Source organism: Spermophilus citellus (genome assembly GCF_964194105.1).
Source record: "Spermophilus citellus genome assembly, chromosome: 12".
NCBI lineage: Eukaryota > Metazoa > Chordata > Mammalia > Rodentia > Sciuridae > Spermophilus > Spermophilus citellus.
Window position 1 is genome coordinate 63,434,003 of NC_138198.1, and position 13,966 is coordinate 63,447,968.

Sequence of the window (13,966 nt, forward strand, 5' to 3'; positions counted from 1 at the left end):
GATTGCATTGATATCTGAAAATATATAGGAAATCTAATATTGATACACAACCATTCATTCTAACCAGTTATACATCTAATGGTGATATTGGGGTTATGGTTTACCATGAAGGGGGTGTGAGTTTTGCTTCACAAGGGATTATGGAAATGGAAAAGAATGTGTTTGGAAAGAAGTCTCATGAAAAGACCAGTCAAGAAACGTGGAGGTATACATGTGTTCTGAAGCAGGAAGTGATTGAAAGGGAAATAAATGCCTAGAAATTTGTGAACTTGAGGATGAAATACATATCCTATGATGTGCATCAACTGAAGAAATAGTAATGTACCAGTGTTGAATAAACATGAACGTCAAAATACACATCATGTCCCATAGGAATCTACTTGCATTCATGTTAAACTGGGTCAGTTACTGTAGAAATATTAGGATTTCAGCACTAGGAAACAAATATGTATTTCAGGTGGATGACTATTTCTGAGAATAATCTTGTGAAAAGTTGATTATAAATCCACCTATATGAACATGAATGAATTTAGGGAGTATATAATATGACACATACATTTCATATTTTGAAAAATCTGGAGAGTGTGTGTATGTGTGTGTGTATATATATATATATATATATATATATATATATATATATATACACACAAAAGAAAAACACACACACAAACACAGACTTTAAAGAGTAGAAATATATATGCCAATCGAAATTCATCATGAAATATTTATCATCCACAGATCCAAAAATATTTATTTTACTGAACATGTATTTATGTATCATGTTGTTCAAGTGGGAAGCTCACCTGGAGGTTGAATTCTCAGTTCCAACAGCGTTTAGGAGGAGTGATCTCTTCTCACAACTTGTATCTGCCAAGTCAGCCACCTTACAAGAATGGACGTGGGATAGGAGGTAGGATTCTATATGTGCATGTAAAAATGCATGTTGCTGAATAGGCTACAGAGAAAGGGAGACAGGAATTCACATATTTGTTAACATTCAAAACACATGGAGAACTATTTCTATTAAATTGGACTAGATTTATAACACCTACCCTTTATAATGCCAAAGGCCAGTCCAACTATACACCAGGCCTCCTCTGAACTGCCTGTATTTCTATTCTGTTTGAGTTATTTTTCTCCATCATATTAGTATTCGTAGTCACAATCTAGTAGGGTATGGGTTAGTGTCAGGGATTCAGTATTTCGAACGGAAAATAGGAAAATGAATCCAATGTGTAGGCCAATATGTGCTACAAAAAAATCTTCCCACTCTCATCCAGAACATTGCCTTGACATTACCTTCACAATAAGTAAGACACAATTTGAGGAGAAGAGTTAGAAATGCTGTGAATACATATGTGGAATGGAAAATGCTCAGGAGTTCACAACCTTGGAAGTGGTAGACTAGTTTCCATGAGTAAGGGACAGGGTAAACACTCCACAAACATGGAGCTCTGCTGGCCTAAAGACTTCCTGAGAAACTGCCTCTGAGGTTGGGCACTTGAAATATATGTTGTTGTCAGGAGCTTTAGCTTCCTTTGTAGTGAGACCATCAAACCTGGTCTGCATCTATGTGACCTGGAGGACATGGTTTCTGATTTTCCAATGAACATGAGGCAGAAGTGCTGAATTCTCTCTTTGCAGGTAAACTGTGGCCACTGGGGTCTAAGTGTCTCCCTGTGTGGTCTGTGAAGCCATTTGGTCATCCTCCACTTTTCGTGGTGTTTCTTGCTGCTGCACTGGGAGTTTGGAATTTGCTTCAGGAAATACAAGGAGTTCAACTGGGACACAGTGCTGGAGGGAGTTCTGTCACGTGTGGTGGGTCAAGGTCCTAGGAGAATGCACCAGCCAGGCTTCTATCCCACAGAGCTTGCCCCCTTGACCATAGCAACCTGATTCTGAACATTGCCCTGAAACCTCTCCATATAACAAGATGCCTTTACATAGAAGGGTCTGCTCACTGCACCATGTCAGTCACAAGCCATTTGGAAGCCAATGGCAGATCCACATGGCCCCACCACAGATGTTTTATCACACACCTGCACACCACTGCTCTAGGCCCACTACTCAGCGGGCCCCAACTTACTGGCATCTCTGTTTTACACCATTTTCATGAAACCCAGTCAATCAAGGCACTGTCTGGTACACTCATGATCAGCAACAGGACATCCAAAGGTTCTCCAGTGCCACCTGGTCATGGGAATTTCAAAAATGTCATGGTATTTATCTAGCTAGCCATTTTTAAAGGATGAAGTTGGAGGCACTGTGTGTTTCCATTCCTTCAGGAACCATTAAATGGTGAGGAAGCTCATTTCGACGAAAGCTCTGGAGAACCCTCACAAACAAGTCTTCCCAAAGAGTGGCCAAAAGGTCACAGGAAGCCAGGCCCATTGAGGTCTACAATGTGAGGTCCACGTGTGTTTGGACTCTCCACGATGGCTGCCAGGTCTTTAAGAATAAACTCATGTGATATCCGGGCTGAGATTCCCAGTGCTCTGTGGAAAGCCAGCCTGGGCCTAGATCTCAGTTTCCAAGGGCGACTCTCATGCGTGGCCTCCTAACATCCCGACACAATTCACGGCAATACTTCTCTGAGGTCAGTTCCAGAACTCAGTCTCCAAGGGGAATCACACCAGAGTTCAAGCCCAGGTGGACCCAGTCATCTCTTCCCACTGCCACACCACAATTCAAACCAAAACACTGCCACATGGCCCTCATCTTCTTCCATATAGACACTCATCATAACCTCTGGCTGGAGGTTTCCATGAGGGGCACAGCCCAAGACAGTGTCCACAATATGCTCCCTTGCCTCTCATTTGCCTAATGTCAGGGTGGACTGGACACCCTTCCTGTGGACCTGGAGTGATCAAATAGGCCTGCCTTTAATACTGCTCTACTTCTCCAATTGGAGGCCTACTGACTGCCGGGTATAGATTCTTTGTGTGAACTGGAGTCATGAGAAAACCCAAGCACCTATGGGCTAGCCTCTGCATGGCTTCGAAGGACTCATTTGACACAAAGGATCCCTATTCTCACTTGATGGAGGTCAGGAATCTTACAGAGGAAGGCGAGAGACCTCATCCAGGATGACTGCTTTTGTGCCAATTTGGCTTTGGATGCACACATGGGATCTTTCTTTGGATCCACCAGGTGCTGACAATCTAAGCCACAGCCTCACACAGGGCCAAGAGGCTGATTCAGACACATCCCTTTGCAAAGCAATTAAGCAAAGAGCCACAGGTGATGCCCATTCATTTCCATTTGAAAACTGTTTTCTTCAGGCTTCACAAAGGGGTGCCCTGAGGCAAAGGCCTTCCTGACATTCAGGGCCACAGAAGGATAGGTAAGCCCAAGGCCCAAAGCAGGCTTTCTCCAGGGAGACTTTACTGGTCACACTGATATCTGAGTTTTCTGAGATGCTCACCATTCCTTTCAACTATCCAGTACATGGCCATGTCACCGAGCTTGGAGGTGGTACATATCTTGGACACAAAACCATGAGCCTATTCTGGAGAGTGGCCAGAATTCAGGAAGAAAACAGGAACTTAGGAAGATAGTAGGTGTTGCCCATCCATAAGGCAAGCCGCAGTCCATTCATAAATTGGGCAGGATGAATGCTGGGAAGCTTTCTACTAGACAGGACACATCCATTGATGCATTCTCTTTTCTAATGTCTACAACCAGGGACACAGTGGGATACACAAACATAGAAACACTCGCCTTGTCAAAAGCCTTACTAGAAACAGTCCACTCCAAACCAAACAAACCGCCTTTCCTACCTATTCTCAGAACATGAGACAAAACCACAAACTCACACCCACACCCACAAAGGCACCTCCTTCCAAGTTGGTCTGTGACTACCCGGAGTGTCGTCTGACTGGTGGGCCATACTATGTTCCCCCGAAAGGGCCTGTCCTGTCTCACATCTGGCCTCCTTGGCCAACTTTGTGAAGTTGTCAGGAGCCAGCGGTGAGCCACTACCTGCTTTCTCAGGAAAGGCCCCTCTGCAGAGCTTTCCTGGCATTTGGCAATCCTCACCTCAGCGGGTACCAAGAAAGACTGACTCTGTCCTTGGTAAATCCAAACAAGTGAGCCCACTGGGACTGGGACTGGGACTGGCTCTGGGTGCCTGGCTTCCTGGATCCCAAGTTCAGAGAGTTCCATCACCAAGGAAGTGAGGTGAGGTCACTTCCTTCAGGAACTGAATGAGGTCACTGCCTTGGCAACCACTGTGTCCTAACAGTTGCTTCCAAGGCTCCCATGAGATGGAGGCTGCCCCTCCTTCCTGTGACACTTTCACAAGTTAGAATGGAATATCAACCACAGGCACCAAGGAACAGCTCTCCACACAGGCCTGCTTTGGTCCATCTTGTCTACATTAAGAAGAGAGAGGCTCATTCAGACACATCCCTTCATCCCGACCAGGTGGTTTGCCATGGAAGATGACTTCTGCTCTCTCAGGTCCTTCATAGCTGCCTACATCTTCTCCAGGGATCATTTCTGCATGGACCTTTGAGGTTCTCAGCAGGTGGAAGATCCCCCACATTCCTGTATTGTAAGACCCACTCTGTCCCTGCTCTTCTGTAAAGTTAGATTGAGGGAACAGTGTATGCTTAGGGTTAAGAACCTGTTTGATGTGGCTTAGGAATCACTCTGCTGGATGAAGAATGGTATTGGGAACCTGCGATATTTATAATAATATATAGGTGAAATATATGTATGAAAACAGAAATCCAAGTAAGATTTGAAGGCCAGAAGGGCATTGGGCCCTTGATTGGGATACTTAGCTTTGAATGACTTTCTGCACAGATGTCTCAGATAAATCGATACACAATGGCATAGGACCTTGTACCTTGGATGATTGAATGTAGAAGAGAACATCCAGTCAAAAAGGGATAGTAGGTAGGATTAGGAAGATAGTTGGTAAGTTTTGGAAGAAGAGTGAGTATGCAATTTGGACCAAAAGTTCTTTAGCAATAGGGTGTCGGTTAGAGAGTGAATGTAAACGTCAGCACATGTGAAGAGTCAGTCACAATGATGAACTGGGGAACATATGTAGGAAAGCAGATATCAATAGAGACATTAGGAAATCAGGCAAAGTATAAAGTGAGTGAGTGGATTAGACATTTTCAACAGGGTTGAGGTTGAATATATCATCTTAGGAAGAAACAAATGTGTAGTCACCAATAGCATTGACATTTGAGAGCATTAGGCAACCTGGACAAGGATGTTTTTAGTAATCCATGCTCACTTTCCAATGAGGCTTTGGTGCAATCATAAGTGTGACCTTTGCATTTTGTGTCCAGAATATCACTGTGATAAAATGTATATGTAGATCAGGTGACATGAGTGTTTCTTCCACCATTTCTGGGAGTAATATGTTGAAGACATATAAATTAGCCTTTGGGGGTACAAATAGGTGTACCCTGGGTCTATGAATATAGAGATAATGTATGAATAGACCATACTGTGAATAAATAGTATAACAGGTTCCAATTTAAATAATGGATTGCATTGATATCTGAAAATATATAGGAAATCTAATATTGATACACAACCATTCATTCTAACCAGTTATACATCTAATGGTGATATTGGGGTTATGGTTTACCATGAAGGGGGTGTGAGTTTTGCTTCACAAGGGATTATGGAAATGGAAAAGAATGTGTTTGGAAAGAAGTCTCATGAAAAGACCAGTCAAGAAACGTGGAGGTATACATGTGTTCTGAAGCAGGAAGTGATTGAAAGGGAAATAAATGCCTAGAAATTTGTGAACTTGAGGATGAAATACATATCCTATGATGTGCATCAACTGAAGAAATAGTAATGTACCAGTGTTGAATAAAAATGAACGTCAAAATACACATCATGTCCCATAGGAATCTACTTGCATTCATGTTAAACTGGGTCAGTTACTGTAGAAATATTAGGATTTCAGCACTAGGAAACAAATATGTATTTCAGGTGGATGACTATTTCTGAGAATAATCTTGTGAAAAGTTGATTATAAATCCACCTATATGAACATGAATGAATTTAGGGAGTATATAATATGACACATACATTTCATATTTTGAAAAATCTGGAGAGTGTGTGTATGTGTGTGTGTGTGTGTATATATATATACACAAAAAAAACAACACACACACACAAACCCAGACATTAAAGAGTAGAAATATATATGCCAATCGAAATTCATCATGAAATATTTATCATCCACAGATCCAAAAATATTTATTTTACTGAACATGTATTTATGTATCATGTTGTTCAAGTGGGAAGCTCACCTGGAGGTTGAATTCTCAGTTCCAACAGCGTTTAGGAGGAGTGATCTCTTCTCACAACTTGTATCTGCCAAGTCAGCCACCTCACAAGAATGGACGTGGGATAGGAGGTAGGATTCTATATGTGCATGTAAAAATGCATGTTGCTGAATAGGCTACAGAGAAAGGGAGACAGGAATTCACATATTTGTTAACATTCAAAACACATGGAGAACTATTTCTATTAAATTGGACTAGATTTATAACACCTACCCTTTATAATGCCAAAGGCCAGTCCAACTATACACCAGGCCTCCTCTGAACTGCCTGTATTTCTATTCTGTTTGAGTTATTTTTCTCCATCATATTAGTATTCGTAGTCACAATCTAGTAGGGTATGGGTTAGTGTCAGGGATTCAGTATTTCGAACGGAAAATAGGAAAATGAATCCAATGTGTAGGCCAATATGTGCTACAAAAAAATCTTCCCACTCTCATCCAGAACATTGCCTTGACATTACCTTCGCAATAAGTAAGACACAATTTGAGGAGAAGAGTTAGAAATGCTGTGAATACATATGTGGAATGGAAAATGCTCAGGAGTTCACAACCTTGGAGGTGGTAGACTAGTTTCCATGAGTAAGGGACAGGGTAAACACTCCACAAACGTGGAGCTCTGCTGGCCTAAAGACTTCGTGAGAAACTGCTTCTGAGGTTGGGCACTTGAAATATATGTTGTTGTCAGGAGCTTTAGCTTCCTTTGTAGTGAGACCATCAAACCAGGTCTGCATCTATGTGACCTGGAGGACATGGTTTCTGATTTTCCAATGAACATGAGGCAGAAGTGCTGAATTCTCTCTTTGCAGGTAAACTGTGGCCACTGGGGTCTAAGTGTCTCCGTGTGTGGACTGTGAAGCCATTTGGTCATCCTCCACTTTTCGTGGTGTTTCTTGCTGCTGCACTGGGAGTTCGGAATTTGCTTCAGGAAATACAAGGAGTTCAACTGGGACACAGTGCTGGAGGGAGTTCTGTCACGTGTGGTGGGTCAAGGTCCTAGGAGAATGCACCAGCCAGGCTTCTATCCCACAGAGCTTGCCCCCTTGACCATAGCAACCTGATTCTGAACATTGCCCTGAAACCTCTCCATATAACAAGATGCCTTTACATAGAAGGGTCTGCTCACTGCACCATGTCAGTCACAAGCCATTTGGAAGCCAATGGCAGATCCACATGGCCCCACCACAGATGTTTTATCACACACCTGCACACCACTGCTCTAGGCCCACTACTCAGCGGGCCCCAACTTACTGGCATCTCTGTTTTACACCATTTTCATGAAACCCAGTCAATCAAGGCACTGTCTGGTACACTCATGATCAGCAACAGGACATCCAAAGGTTCTCCAGTGCCACCTGGTCATGGGAATTTCAAAAACGTCATGGTATTTATCTAGCTAGCCATTTTTAAAGGATGAAGTTGGAGGCACTGTGGGTTTCCATTCCTTCGGGAACCATCAAATGGTGAGGAAGCTCATTTCAACGAAAGCTCTGGGGAACTCTCACAAACAAGGCTTCCCAAAGAGTGGCCAAAAGGTCACAGGAAGCCAGGCCCATTGAGGTCTACAATGTGAGGTCTACGTGTGTTTGGACTCTCCACGATGGCTGCCAGGTCTTTAAGAATAAACTCATGTGATATCCGGGCTGAGATTCCCAGTGCTCTGTGGAAAGCCAGCCTGGGCCTAGATCTCAGTTTCCAAGGGCGACTCTCATGCGTGGCCTCCTAACATCCCGAAACTATTCACGGCAATACTTCTCTGAGGTCAGTTCCAGAACTCAGTCTCCAAGGGGAATCACACCAGAGTTCAAGCCCAGGTGGACCCAGTCATCTCTTCCCACTGCCACACCACAATTCAAACCAAAACACTGCCACATGGCCCTCATCTTCTTCCATATAGACACTCATCATAACCTCTGGCTGGAGGTTTCCATGAGGGGCACAGCCCAAGACAGTGTCCACAATAAGCTCCCTTGCCTCTCATTTGCCTAATGTAGGGTGGACTGGACACCCTTCCTGTGGACCTGGAGTGATCAAATAGGCCTGCCTTTAATACTGCTCTACTTCTCCAATTGGAGGCCTACTGACTGCCGGGTATAGATTCTTTGTGTGAACTGGAGTCATGAGAAAACCCAAGCACCTATGGGCTAGCCTCTGCATGGCTTCGAAGGACTCATTTGACACAAAGGATCCCTATTCTCACTTGATGGAGGTCAGGAACCTTACAGAGGAAGGCGAGAGACCTCATCCAGGATGACTGCTTTTGTGCCAATTTGGCTTTGGATGCACACATGGGATCTTTCTTTGGATCCACCAGGTGCTGACAATCTAAGCCACAGCCTCACACAGGGCCAAGAGGCTGATTCAGACACATCCCTTTGCAAAGCAATTAAGCAAAGAGCCACAGGTGATGCCCATTCATTTCCATTTGAAAACTGTTTTCTTCAGGCTTCACAAAGGGGTGCCCTGAGGCAAAGGCCTTCCTGACATTCAGGGCCACAGAAGGATAGGTAAGCCCAAGGCCCAAAGCAGGCTTTCTCCAGGGAGACTTTACTGGTCACACTGATATCTGAGTTTTCTGAGATGCTCACCATTCCTTTCAACTATCCAGTACATGGCCATGTCACCGAGCTTGGAGGTGGTACATATCTTGGACACAAAACCATGAGCCTATTCTGGAGAGTGGCCAGAATTCAGGAAGAAAACAGGAACTTAGGAAGATAGTAGGTGTTGCCCATCCATAAGGCAAGCCGCAGTCCATTCATAAATTGGGCAGGATGAATGCTGGGAAGCTTTCTACTAGACAGGACACATCCATTGATGCATTCTCTTTTCTAATGTCTACAACCAGGGACACAGTGGGATACACAAACATAGAAACACTCGCCTTGTCAAAAGCCTTACTAGAAACAGTCCACTCCAAACCAAACAAACCGCCTTTCCTACCTATTCTCAGAACATGAGACAAAACCACAAACTCACACCCACACCCACAAAGGCACCTCCTTCCAAGTTGGTCTGTGACTACCCGGAGTGTCGTCTGACTGGTGGGCCATACTATGTTCCCCCGAAAGGGCCTGTCCTGTCTCACATCTGGCCTCCTTGGCCAACTCTGTGAAGTTGTCAGGAGCCAGCGGTGAGCCACTACCTGCTTTCTCAGGAAAGGCCCCTCTGCAGAGCTTTCCTGGCATTTGGCAATCCTCACCTCAGCGGGTACCAAGAAAGACTGACTCTGTCCTTGGTAAATCCAAACAAGTGAGCCCACTGGGACTGGGACTGGGACTGGCTCTGGGTGCCTGGCTTCCTGGATCCCAAGTTCAGAGAGTTCCATCACCAAGGAAGTGAGGTGAGGTCACTTCCTTCAGGAACTGAATGAGGTCACTGCCTTGGCAACCACTGTGTCCTAACAGTTGCTTCCAAGGCTCCCATGAGATGGAGGCTGCCCCTCCTTCCTGTGACACTTTCACAAGTTAGAATGGAATATCAACCACAGGCACCAAGGAACAGCTCTCCACACAGGCCTGCTTTGGTCCATCTTGTCTACATTAAGAAGAGAGAGGCTCATTCAGACACATCCCTTCATCCCGACCAGGTGGTTTGCCATGGAAGATGACTTCTGCTCTCTCAGGTCCTTCATAGCTGCCTACATCTTCTCCAGGGATCATTTCTGCATGGACCTTTGAGGTTCTCAGCAGGTGGAAGATCCCCCACATTCCTGTATTGTAAGACCCACTCTGTCCCTGCTCTTCTGTAAAGTTAGATTGAGGGAACAGTGTATGCTTAGGGTTAAGAACCTGTTTGATGTGGCTTAGGAATCACTCTGCTGGATGAAGAATGGTATTGGGAACCTGCGATATTTATAATAATATATAGGTGAAATATATGTATGAAAACAGAAATCCAAGTAAGATTTGAAGGCCAGAAGGGCATTGGGCCCTTGATTGGGATACTTAGCTTTGAATGACTTTCTGCACAGATGTCTCAGATAAATCGATACACAATGGCATAGGACCTTGTACCTTGGATGATTGAATGTAGAAGAGAACATCCAGTCAAAAAGGGATAGTAGGTAGGATTAGGAAGATAGTTGGTAAGTTTTGGAAGAAGAGTGAGTATGCAATTTGGACCAAAAGTTCTTTAGCAATAGGGTGTCGGTTAGAGAGTGAATGTAAACGTCAGCACATGTGAAGAGTCAGTCACAATGATGAACTGGGGAACATATGTAGGAAAGCAGATATCAATAGAGACATTAGGAAATCAGGCAAAGTATAAAGTGAGTGAGTGGATTAGACATTTTCAACAGGGTTGAGGTTGAATATATCATCTTAGGAAGAAACAAATGTGTAGTCACCAATAGCATTGACATTTGAGAGCATTAGGCAACCTGGACAAGGATGTTTTTAGTAATCCATGCTCACTTTCCAATGAGGCTTTGGTGCAATCATAAGTGTGACCTTTGCATTTTGTGTCCAGAATATCACTGTGATAAAATGTATATGTAGATCAGGTGACATGAGTGTTTCTTCCACCATTTCTGGGAGTAATATGTTGAAGACATATAAATTAGCCTTTGGGGGTACAAATAGGTGTACCCTGGGTCTATGAATATAGAGATAATGCATGAATAGACCATACTGTGAATAAATAGTATAACAGGTTCCAATTTAAATAATGGATTGCATTGATATCTGAAAATATATAGGAAATCTAATATTGATACACAACCATTCATTCTAACCAGTTATACATCTAATGGTGATATTGGGGTTATGGTTTACCATGAAGGGGGTGTGAGTTTTGCTTCACAAGGGATTATGGAAATGGAAAAGAATGTGTTTGGAAAGAAGTCTCATGAAAAGACCAGTCAAGAAACGTGGAGGTATACATGTGTTCTGAAGCAGGAAGTGATTGAAAGGGAAATAAATGCCTAGAAATTTGTGAACTTGAGGATGAAATACATATCCTATGATGTGCATCAACTGAAGAAATAGTAATGTACCAGTGTTGAATAAAAATGAACGTCAAAATACACATCATGTCCCATAGGAATCTACTTGCATTCATGTTAAACTGGGTCAGTTACTGTAGAAATATTAGGATTTCAGCACTAGGAAACAAATATGTATTTCAGGCGGATGACTATTTCTGAGAATAATCTTGTGAAAAGTTGATTATAAATCCACATATATGAACATGAATGAATTTAGGGAGTATATAATATGACACATACATTTCATATTTTGAAAAATCTGGAGAGTGTGTGTATGTGTGTGAATATATGTATATAAAACACACACACAAACACAGATATTAAAGAGTTGAAATATATATGCCAATCGAAATTCATCATGAAATATTTATCATCCACAGATCCAAAAATATTTATTTTACTGAACATGTATTTATGTATCATGTTGTTCAAGTGGGAAGCTCACCTGGAGGTTGAATTCTCAGTTCCAACAGCGTTTAGGAGGAGTGATCTCTTCTCACAACTTGTATCTGCCAAGTCAGCCACCTCACAAGAATGGACGTGGGATAGGGGGTAGGATTCTATATGTGCATGAAAAATGCATGTTGCTGAATAGGCTACAGAGAAAGGGAGACAGGAATTCACATATTTGTTAACATTCAAAACACATGGAGAACTATTTCTATTAAATTGGACTAGATTTATAACACCTACCCTTTATAATGCCAAAGGCCAGTCCAACTATTCACCAGGCCTCCTCTGAACTGCCTGTATTTCTATTCTGTTTGAGTTATTTTTCTCCATCATATTAGTATTCATAGTCACAATCTAGTAGGGTATGGGTTAGTGTCAGGGATTCAGTATTTCGAACGGAAAATAGGAAAATGAATCCAGTGTGTAGGCCAATATGTGCTACAAAAAAATCTTCCCACTCTCCTCCAGAACATTGCCTTGACATTACCTTCACAATAAGTAAGACACAATTTGAGGAGAAGAGTTAGAAATGCTGTGAATACATATGTGGAATGGAAAATGCTCAGGAGTTCACAACCTTGGAGGTGGTAGACTAGTTTCCATGAGTTTAGGACATGGTAAACACTCCACAAACGTGGAGCTCTGCTGGCTTAAAGACTTCCTGAGAAACTGCCTCTGAGGTTGGGCACTTGAAATATATGTTGTTGTCAGGAGCTTTAGCTTCCTTTGTAGTGAGACCATCAAACCTGGTCTGCATCTATGTGACCTGGAGGACATGGTTTCTGATTTTCCAATGAACATGAGGCAGAAGTGCTGAATTCTCTCTTTGCAGGTAAACTGTGGCCACTGGGGTCTAAGTGTCTCCCTGTGTGGTCTGTGAAGCCATTTGGTCATCCTCCACTTTTTGTGGTGTTTCTTGCTGCTGCACTGGGAGTTTGGAATTTGCTTCAGGAAATACAAGGAGTTCAACTGGGACACAGTGCTGGAGGGAGTTCTGTCACGTGTGGTGGGTCAAGGTCCTAGGAGAATGCACCAGCCAGGCTTCTATCCCACAGAGCTTGCCCCCTTGACCATAGCAACCTGATTCTGAACATTGCCCTGAAACCTCTCCATATAACAAGATGCCTTTACATAGAAGGGTCTGCTCACTGCACCATGTCAGTCACAAGCCATTTGGAAGCCAATGGCAGATCCACATGGCCCCACCACAGATGTTTTATCACACACCTGCACACCACTGCTCTAGGCCCACTACTCAGCGGGCCCCAACTTACTGGCATCTCTGTTTTACACCATTTTCATGAAACCCAGTCAATCAAGGCACTGTCTGGTACACTCATGATCAGCAACAGGACATCCAAAGTTTCTCCAGTGCCACCTGGTCATGGGAATTTCAAAAATGTCATGGTATTTATCTAGCTAGCCATTTTTAAAGGATGAAGTTGGAGGCACTGTGTGTTTCCATTCCTTCAGGAACCATTAAATGGTGAGGAAGCTCATTTCGACGAAAGCTCTGGAGAACCCTCACAAACAAGTCTTCCCAAAGAGTGGCCAAAAGGTCACAGGAAGCCAGGCCCATTGAGGTCTACAATGTGAGGTCCACGTGTGTTTGGACTCTCCACGATGGCTGCCAGGTCTTTAAGAATAAACTCATGTGATATCCGGGCTGAGATTCCCAGTGCTCTGTGGAAAGCCAGCCTGGGCCTAGATCTCAGTTTCCAAGGGCGACTCTCATGCGTGGCCTCCTAACATCCCGACACAATTCACGGCAATACTTCTCTGAGGTCAGTTCCAGAACTCAGTCTCCAAGGGGAATCACACCAGAGTTCAAGCCCAGGTGGACCCAGTCATCTCTTCCCACTGCCACACCACAATTCAAACCAAAACACTGCCACATGGCCCTCATCTTCTTCCATATAGACACTCATCATAACCTCTGGCTGGAGGTTTCCATGAGGGGCACAGCCCAAGACAGTGTCCACAATATGCTCCCTTGCCTCTCATTTGCCTAATGTCAGGGTGGACTGGACACCCTTCCTGTGGACCTGGAGTGATCAAATAGGCCTGCCTTTAATACTGCTCTACTTCTCCAATTGGAGGCCTACTGACTGCCGGGTATAGATTCTTTGTGTGAACTGGAGTCATGAGAAAACCCAAGCACCTATGGGCTAGCCTCTGCATGGCTTTGAAGGACTCATTTGACACAA